General features: G+C 47.8%; 1 non-coding gene and 1 pseudogene across 1 annotated transcript; both read left to right on the top strand.

The window, feature by feature from the left end:
- The first annotated feature begins 5,321 nt into the window (after positions 1 to 5,321).
- On the top strand, positions 5,322 to 5,428 carry LOC135277053 (U6 spliceosomal RNA). The gene has a single exon (XR_010344664.1). It is a non-coding gene; the product is annotated as a U6 spliceosomal RNA (small nuclear RNA).
- Position 5,429: 1 nt separating this feature from the next.
- LOC110567721 (ATP synthase subunit ATP5MJ, mitochondrial-like) lies at positions 5,430 to 5,606 on the top strand (annotated as a pseudogene).
- The last annotated feature ends 3,496 nt before the right edge of the window (positions 5,607 to 9,102 follow it).

The raw sequence follows: 9,102 nt of genomic DNA, 5'->3' as shown, positions 1-9,102 counted from the left end.
CTTTTTTTTTTTTTTTTGAGATGGATTTTCATTCTTCTTACCCAGGCTGGAGTGCAATGGTGCAATCCAGGCTCACTGCAACCTCCACTTCCCGGGTTCAAGTGATTCTCCTGCCTCAGCCTCCTGAGTGGCTGGGATTACAGGCACGTGCCACCATACCTGGCTAAGTTTTTTGTATTTTTAGTCAGATGGGGTTTTGCCAAGTGGTGAGATTATAGGAGTGAGCCACTGCACCCGGCCCTTTGTGTTATTTAATGGTGACATTCATCTCTGAAATTTCCCAAAAGATGCTATATTGTTTTTGAAGGGGTGTGGGAGCAATTTCAGGGCTTCCACTTGGCATTTCCCACCATAATAGCAGCTCTCATTCCATAGGTTAGAGAGCCAGTGTGGGTATTTTACCAGTTATTAAGTATAGAGAAAAAGTACAGAGTTCACAGACCACTAGACTTACCATGGGATGAACTTAGACAATAACTCCTTTATCATGACTCCAAAAGTCCCACTTTGACTAGTGTGGAGACACTGGTGACTCCATCTTGGACACTAATCTGCCATGTTGACTTCTGATCAACGCACATCCTGGGAATGCCTCCCGGATTTCCACTTTATTTACTGTCCTTAGTGTAAGAGCATGTCAACCTTGATGTTATCCAACAAATTACAGGCGATGACGCATATACTCTCCTTGGAAGGTTGCCTTCAACTGTCCTGCACATTTTTTTTTTTTTTTTGGAGACGGAGTCTCACTCTGTCACCCAGGCTGGAGTGCAGTGACATGATCTCGGCTCACTGCAACCTCCACCTCCTGGGTTCAAGCAATTCTCTTGCCTCAGCCTCCCAAGTAGCTGGGACTACAGGCACACGCCACCGTGTCCAGCTAATCTTTTTATTTTTTATTTTAGTAGAGACCAGTTTTCACCATGTTGACCAGGCTGGTCTTGAACTCCTGACTTCAGGTGATCCACCCACCCTTGGCCTCCCAAAGTGTTGGGATTACAGGCATGAGCCACCATGCCTGGCCTGGACTGTACATTTCTTTTCTTTTTTTTTTTTTTGGAGATGGAATCTCGCTCTGTTGCCCAGGCTGGAGTGCAGTGGCTTGATCTCGCCTCACTGCAACCTTCCAAGTAGCTGGGATTACAGGTGTTGGAAATAGATTTTAGGAAAACATGCTCAGTGCTGCAAAGAAAAATTAGCACTGAGACAAAGGATCTTTTAGCAATGCAATTTTTACTTCCTGGGCTGCATGCAGGAAGGGTATTCTCACTAGCCATCTTGCCACGAAAGTGCAAAGGGAAGACACACAAATGTATTCCTTACACATTTGGGGTCATCCTTACTGCTATGTCTGATCTCCATTGGCTAGAGACAAACCTCACAACCTAAACTAAAACCTGATTGGCTAAAAACTTAAAACTTTTCTAAACAGGTAAAAGCAATGGAGAACTGGGACGTGCCTGTGAGCACGTTCAGCACAGATACCTTGGTTAAAGTACAAGGACATAGAATGTACTATGTGCCTGTAAGCATGGCATGTCTAACAGCTACATAGGATAGGGCTTCACAAAGTTATTCGCACACTTATTCTTTAACAAGAAAGGAACTTTAAAAAGGAACTTTTCTACTTCCCACACAGGCATGCGCCACCATGCATGGCTAATTTTTGTATTTTTAGTAGAGACGGGATTTCACCATATTGGCCAGGGTGGTCTCGAACTCCTGACCTTTGGAAGGTTGAGGTCCTCCAAAGTGCTGGAATTACAGGCGTGAGCCACCATGACTGGCCTGGCCTGAACATTTATTTATTTATTTATTTATTATTTTTTGAGGCGGTATCTCGCTCTATCACCCAGGCTGGAGTGCAGTGGCTTGATCTCCACTCACTGCAACCTCCACCTCCTGGGTTCAAAGGATTCTTTTGTCTCAGCCTCCCAAGTAGCTGGGATTACAGGCACGCACCGCCACGTCTGGCTAATTATTGTATTTTTAGTAGAGATGGGGTTTCACCATATTGGCCAGGCTGGTTTCAAACTCTCGACTTTGTGATCTGCCCACTTCGGCCTCCCAAAGTGCTGGGATTACAGGCGTGAGCCACCGGGCCCGGTCTGTCTTGCACGTTTCCTGTAGAGCACATGTATCCTTTCCCTTAGGTCTGGAGAGTAACTGCAGAAATCTACCTGTCCTGCTGCCACCCACGCCTACACTTCTGCTCACGTGTTCCCCGATAAATCACCCTTGACCAACAAACTGGATTTGTCTTCCTTCTTGGCTTCTTGGCTCCTTCTGCATTTTGTGGGTCAATTTGCATACACAGCTGTTTCTTTTCTTTCTTTCTGAGACAGGTTCTTGTTCTGTCACCCAGGCTGAAGCATAATTGTACAATCACTGCTCACTGCAACTTCTCCCTCCCAGGCTCAAGTGATCTTCCTGCCTCAGCCTCCTGAGTAGCTGGGACTACAGGCACATGCCAGGTACTAATTTTTTTTTTTTTTTTTTTTTAGACAGAGTCTCGCTCTTTCGCCAGGCACCAGGCTGGAGTGCAGTGGCGCAATCTCAGCTCACCACAATCTCTGCCTCCCAGCTTCAAGCAATTCTCCTGCCTCGGCCTCCCAAGTAGCTGGGACTACAGGTGCGCACCACCACACCCAGCTAATCTTTGTATTTTAGTAGAGACAGGGTTTCACTGCCAGGTCCTAATTTTTTATTAGCCAGGTGCACCCAGCTGTTTTTTCTTTTTTTTTTTTTCAAGAGATGAGGTCTCATTATGTTGCCCAGACTGGTCTTGAACTTCTGGGCTCAAGCAGCCGTCCCACCTTGGCCTCCCACAATGCTGGAATGACAGGTGTGAGTCAACAGGCACAGCGCCTCTGGCCGTTTTAGAAAACAACTAGAATTCGGAGTTTTACAGTTCGGGAGGTCAGGAGTTTGAAATGGGTTGGCCGGTTGCATTATTTTCGGAGCCTCTAGGGCAGAGTCTGTTTTCTTGCTGTTTCCAGCTTCTAGAGGTTGTTTGCATCGCTTGGATCGCGGCCCCACATGCTCCAGTCTCTCCTTTGTCCTCACACGTCCTTCTCTCTCTCTAACCTTTCTGACTCCCTCGCATGAGGACCTCTGCAATCATGTTGGCTCCACATGGATAATCCAGGATAATCTCCTCATCTAAGATTCTTAGCTTAATGACATATGCCAAGCCACCTATTCCCAGTTTCTACTCAGGGATTAGGAAGTTGACTACATTTTGAGGAATATTATTCAGCCAACCACATACAGATTCCTCGGGAGATAGCATTAATTAAGAGTCAGCATCCAGGCTGGGTGTGGTGGCTCAGGCTCGTAATCCCAGCACTTTGGGAGGCCAAGGTGGGCAGATCACCTGAGGTCAGGAGTTTGAGACCAGCCTGGCCAACATGGTGAAACTCCATCTTTAAAAAAAAACAGAGAGAGAGAGAGAGAGAGACAGCATCCAGCAATCCCTGACGATTCTGGGTATTTTCCTTTCTACATCCACAGTCACTATAGTAAATGGCCACAGATCCCCCGTGGCAAGGCAAGGAGGAAGAGCGTCATTTGTCTGTGTGGCCATGCTGCAGGCTCGTTCCTCCCAGGCTTTTCTTCCCCTTTATTCGAGCAGCTGTAGGTCTATAAACTGGCTCAGGTGTGAGAATCGGATGAGGGATAATGACCCTACCACGCAATGGTTGAAATCAAGTCTGGGGACTCCATAATTATAACATCTGCACTTATTAGGCCAGCTGCGGTGGCTCACGCCTGTAATCTAAGCCTTCTAGGAGGCCAAGTTGGGAGGCTCGCTTGAGCTCAAGAGCTAGAGACCAGCCTGGGCAACACAGCAAAACCCTGTCTCTACCGAAAAAATAGAAAAATTCGCTGAGCGTGGCAGCACATGCCTATAGTTCCACATGCTCTGAGGGCTGAGGCGGGAGGATGGCTTGAGGCCCAGGAGGCAGAGGTTCCGAGATCATGCTACTGCACTCCAGCCTGGGTGACAGAGCGCGACTCTGTATGGGGCGGCAGGGAGAACATTTGTACTTATTAATATCAAGTAGGGCCAGGCATGGTGGCTTATACCTGTGATCCCAGCCCTTTGGGAGGCTGAGGCAGGAGTGTCACCTGAGGTCAGGAGTTCGAGACCAGCCTGGCCAACATGATGAAACCCCGTCTCTACTAAAAATACAAAAATTAGCCAGGTGTGGTGGCGCGCCCCTATAGTCCCAGCTACTTGGGAGGCTGAGACAGGAGAGTCGCTTGAACCCAGGAGGCAGATGTTGCAATGGGCCGAGATCAAGCCACTGCACTCCATACAGAGCAAGACTACGCCTCAAAAAAAACAATAATCAAGTAAGACTTTAGTGCAGTTCCCATATGTTTTATACCTAGGGACATCGCATCAGTGAGACGTTAGGGAGAGTATCTTGAGCAAAGCCATTCTGATTACTGTCCTTCTGTGCCTATTGTTCACTACCATAATGCTGACCCGATTTCTTTTTTTTTTTTTTTGTGGCTAGTCAAGTGAAACAGTGGGAGTGGAGAAGGAACAAAGAAATCTGTAACTGGCTGTGATCTACTGGCCGTAAACACCACTGCACTCAGACCAGCAAGAGGACCCTGTTTCTAACGGGGTTCGGCCTGTACTTGGCCTCTGACACTCTGGAAACTAACTAGTAGCAGTCAAAACCACAGTTGTCTTTGTGTGTGTGTGTGTGTGTGTGTGCGTGCGTGCGCGCGTGTGTGTTTGAGACAGGGTCTTGGTCTGTCACCCAGGCTGGAGTGCAGTGATCATAGTTCAATGCAGCCTCAAACTCTTGGGCTCAAGTGATCCTCCTATCTCAGCCTTCCAAGTAGATGGAACTACAGGCATGTGCCACCATGTCAAGCCAATTTTTTCTTTTTTTAGAGATGAGGTTTTGCTATGCTGCTCAGGCTGGTCTTGATCTTCTGAGCTCAAGCCATCCACTTACCTTGGCCTCCCAAAGTGCTGAAATCACAGGCATGAGCCACTGTGCCTGGCCGGGAGCTCCTTCTTTACACTGTCAGGTACCAGGGCTCTGCCTTTTGGAGTGATTTCAGCCACCAAGTCATCAATGGTAATGTGTTCCAGGCCTTTTTTAAAATTCCTTTTACAATTCCAGCCTCACTCAATTAATTTAGCTCTCAGCAACTCTCTGAGGTGTTTTCTTTCTGCAGTTTCTATCGGCTTTGGTTAATTGCTGCTCTCATCTCACACCCTTACCTTGCTAATCATACTCGTTGGCTGCCTGGAATTAGACCCTCATTCTAGTTACTTTTAAAGTATTGCTGGAGCGCTCGCTTCGGCGGCACATATACTAAAACTGGAACGATACAGAGAAGATTCGCACGGCCCCTGCGCAAGGATGACGTGCAAATTCGTGAAGCGTTCCATATTTTAGATGCTTCAAAGTATTATTAAAAATATGTGGATCCCCTTGAAGCCCTACTATACCTGAGTTTACCAGGAGATTTGGGTAGGAATGGGGCTGATGGGCTTCATTGTTTATAAACCCCAAACTGCCGATAAAAGAAATAAGGCTGCAAAAGCTGCAGCATCTGCTTGTGATCATCATTAACCAGCTTACTCGGAGACGTGTGAAGGAAAACGTCAGTCTGCCTGTAAATTTGAGCAAGCCGTGTTAGATGGGGTGCGTGGAACATCGCTGTACACTTGTATGAGTACTGTTTACTTCATGGCATGAATAAATGGATCTGTGAGATGCTCTGAAAAAAAAATAAAGTATTGTTGGAAACACATGCAGAACAGCATATATAATGTGCTACCATTTCTATAACAAAAGGGGACCATAGATAAATACACAGGTTTGCTTGTAAACACGTAGGCAGCCTTGGGAATGACACACAGGCACCGGTAAGGTCGGTTTCCTTCAGGGAGAAGTGAGAAAGCGGGAGACAGGAGTGAGGACTTTGCCATGTGCACACATTTATAATGTGTGAATGCATGGCCTAGTTTTTGTTTGTTTTTTTTTGGGACAGAGTCTCACTCTGTCACCCAGGCTGGAGTGCAGTGGTGTGATCTTGGCTCACCATGACCTCTGCCTCCCAAGGTTCAAGCGATTCTCCAGCCTCAGTCTCCCAAATAGCTGGGACTATAGGCACGGAATTATTTCTTTTAGTAGAGATCAGGTTTCACCATGTTGGCCAGACTGGTCTCAAATGCCTTACCTCAGGTGATCTGCCTGCCTTGGCCTCCCAAACTGTGCTGGGATTATAGGCATGAGCCACTATGCCCAGTCTTTTTTTTTTTTTTTTTTTAAAGATGGAGTCTCGCTCTGTCACCTAGGCTGGAGTGCAATGGCACAATCTTGGCTCACTGCAAACTCCATCCCCCAGGTTCAAGTGATTCTCCTTCCTTAGCCTTTCAAGTAACTGGGATTTCACCATGTTGGCCAGGCTGGTCTCGAACTCCTACCTCAGGTGATCCACCCGTTTGAGCCTACCAAAGTGCTGGGATTACAAGTGAGGGCCACTGTGCCCAGCCAAACTCTGGAGTCGTCATTAAGGGAGGGCGTGGGCACCGATGGTGAGGCCAGGTGAGCCTAAGCAGTCATGGATGAATGTTGCCAGTGGGCAGAGACTGGTGGAAAAACAGACCAGCCAGGGTAAATGAAGTAGGACGTGCTTGCACAAAGGATACCAAAGGACATCACTGCATTTAGGGATGCGGTCGAGACATGAGCCCGCTTCCTAGGACAGCTGTGATTTAAGCTCCTGGACCCCCATGCTGTGACAGCACGGAGCTGCTCCTCCTTCTCCTCCTCATTCTTGGAGATCCCTCTAGAGGCCAGAATGTGCCACTGACACGCGGGGAGTGCAGGGCCTGAGCTGCACAGGCTTGTCTCCGGGCTGACCTCTCCTACAAATGGGGTGTGTTGGTTGGAGATTTAAAAGTGATTCTTTGCCGCCACCCGAAGGTATCCTTCCGGTCTTATGGGAGGGTGGAATTCCTCCAAAAGTTGACCAGGTGCCAGAATGGGAGTGCTAAGGAAAACCGAGGGAGTGGCAAACCTAATTACTGTGAACTGGCAGACGGGCTTTGCAGGGATGCGCTGCGGGAGGTGGATATGTTCCATACGGCCACTGACGGGGTTAAGTGAGCAACAGAAGTGTGGGCCTCTTCAACCCAGAAGGCCACATGTGGCACTATAAATGCAGGTCATCAGCCAGGTGCCAAAATATGAAATGATGTGGTCAGGGAAGCCACAAAAGTAGGGCCAACCCCTCAGGAGGCAGAAACAGGTCCACGGGACGTGGAACTGCGGGAATTCCCATTCTGTACCGCTGACGCTATTAGCTGTTTTTCTTTTCTTTCTCTTTCTTTATTTCTTCTTCTTTTCTTTTTTTTTTTTTTTTTGTTTATTTGTTTGTTTGGAGACAGGGTCTCACTCTCACTCTATCCTGCAAGCTGGAGTGCAGTGGCGCAATCTTGGCTCACTACAACCTCTGCCTCCTGGATTCAAGCAATTCTCCTGCCTCAGCCTCCCAAGTAGCTGGGATTACATGCACTCACCACCACACCTGGCTGATTTTTTTGTGTACTTTTTTTTTGTTAGAGACAGGGCTTCACCATGTTGGCCAGGCTGGTTTCGAACTCCTGACTTCAAGTGATCTGCCCACGTTGGCCTCCCAAATTGTTCAGATTACAGGCGTGAGCCACTGCACCCGGCCTGATGCTACTAACTCTTTCTAAGGGCAATCAGCTTCTTGGATAGCCTTGTGGCCCTGGGTGGCTGACATACCTTCTGACTGGTGTATGGCAGTCCCGAAGTCACGGCACTGTGGGTCGTTGCCCGGACCAGGTGTCAGAGCAGGACCACCACCCTTGAGCTGCACTGCCGGAACAGAGGTGGTAAATGAAGAGGCAGCCTTAGAAAGACGAGAAGTCAATTTAGGACCAAAGAAGTCCTCGGTTAAAACAGACTGGTCAGAAGGAGAGCCCTGGTAGTCGCCAAACGGTTGGAGGCTGAAAGAAACAGGCAAGACAAGGCTCAGGGTGAAGCACAGAGGCACGTCCTGAGTCTCTAAGAATACAGCCGTAGAGATGCCCCTAACCTTTTATTTGGCAGCAAATAAATATATTTATTAATAAAAAGGTTATTTGCTGCCAAATAAATAAATATTTGACAGTCTAAAGAAGCCCAGTCATCTTTCTCAGGAAAATGTCCTTGGCCGGGCGCAGTGGCTTATGCCTGTAATCCCAGCACTTTGGGAGGCCAAGGCAGGTGGATCACAAGGTCAGGAGTTCGAGATCAGCCTGGCCAATATGGTGAAACCATGTCTCTATTAAAAATACAAAAATTAGCTGGATGTGGTGGCATGTGCCTATAGTCCTAGCTACTTGGGAAGTTGAGGCAGGAGAATTGCTTAAACCAGGGAGGCAGAGGTTGCAGTGAGCTGAGACTATACCACTGCACTCCAGCCTGGGTGATGGAGCAAGACTCTGTCTCGAAAAAAGAAAAGAAAAGAAAAGAAAAATGTCCTCAAGTGTGTAAGATAAAATACATAGGGCCCCAAAAAGAACAAATTACATACACAAATGGCTATCATAAAAACGTGTGAAAACAAATCTGGGCCAGGCACGGTAGCTCATGCCTATAATCCCAGCACTTTGGGAGGCCGAGGTGGTAGATCATCTGAGCCCAGGAGTTCAAGTTCAGTCTGGGCAACATGGTGAGTCCCTATCTCTAAAAAATTTTTTAAATTAGCCGAGCACAGTGGTTCACACCTGTAATCCCAGCACTTTGGGAGGCCAACACGGGAAGATCACCTGAGGTCAGGAGTTTGAGACCAGCCTGGCCAACATGGTGAAACCCCATCTCTATTAAAATACGAAACTAGCCAGGCGTGGTGGTGGAAACCTGTAATCCTACCTACCCGGGAGGCTGAGATAGGAAAATGACTTGAACCCAGGATGTAGAGGGGGCGGTGAGCTGAGATCACACCATTGCACTCCAGCCTGGGAGACGAGAGTAACACTCCATCTTAAAAATATATATATATAGCTGGATGTGGTGGTGCACACCTGTAGACCCAGCTACTTGGAAGGCTGAG

Source organism: Aotus nancymaae, unplaced genomic scaffold (genome assembly GCF_030222135.1).
Source record: "Aotus nancymaae isolate 86718 unplaced genomic scaffold, 86718_ANA_hifiasm-v0.15.2.pri h1tg000029l, whole genome shotgun sequence".
In the NCBI taxonomy this organism is placed as follows: Eukaryota; Metazoa; Chordata; class Mammalia; order Primates; family Aotidae; genus Aotus; species Aotus nancymaae.
This window is presented reverse-complemented; position numbering and strand designations above follow the sequence as displayed.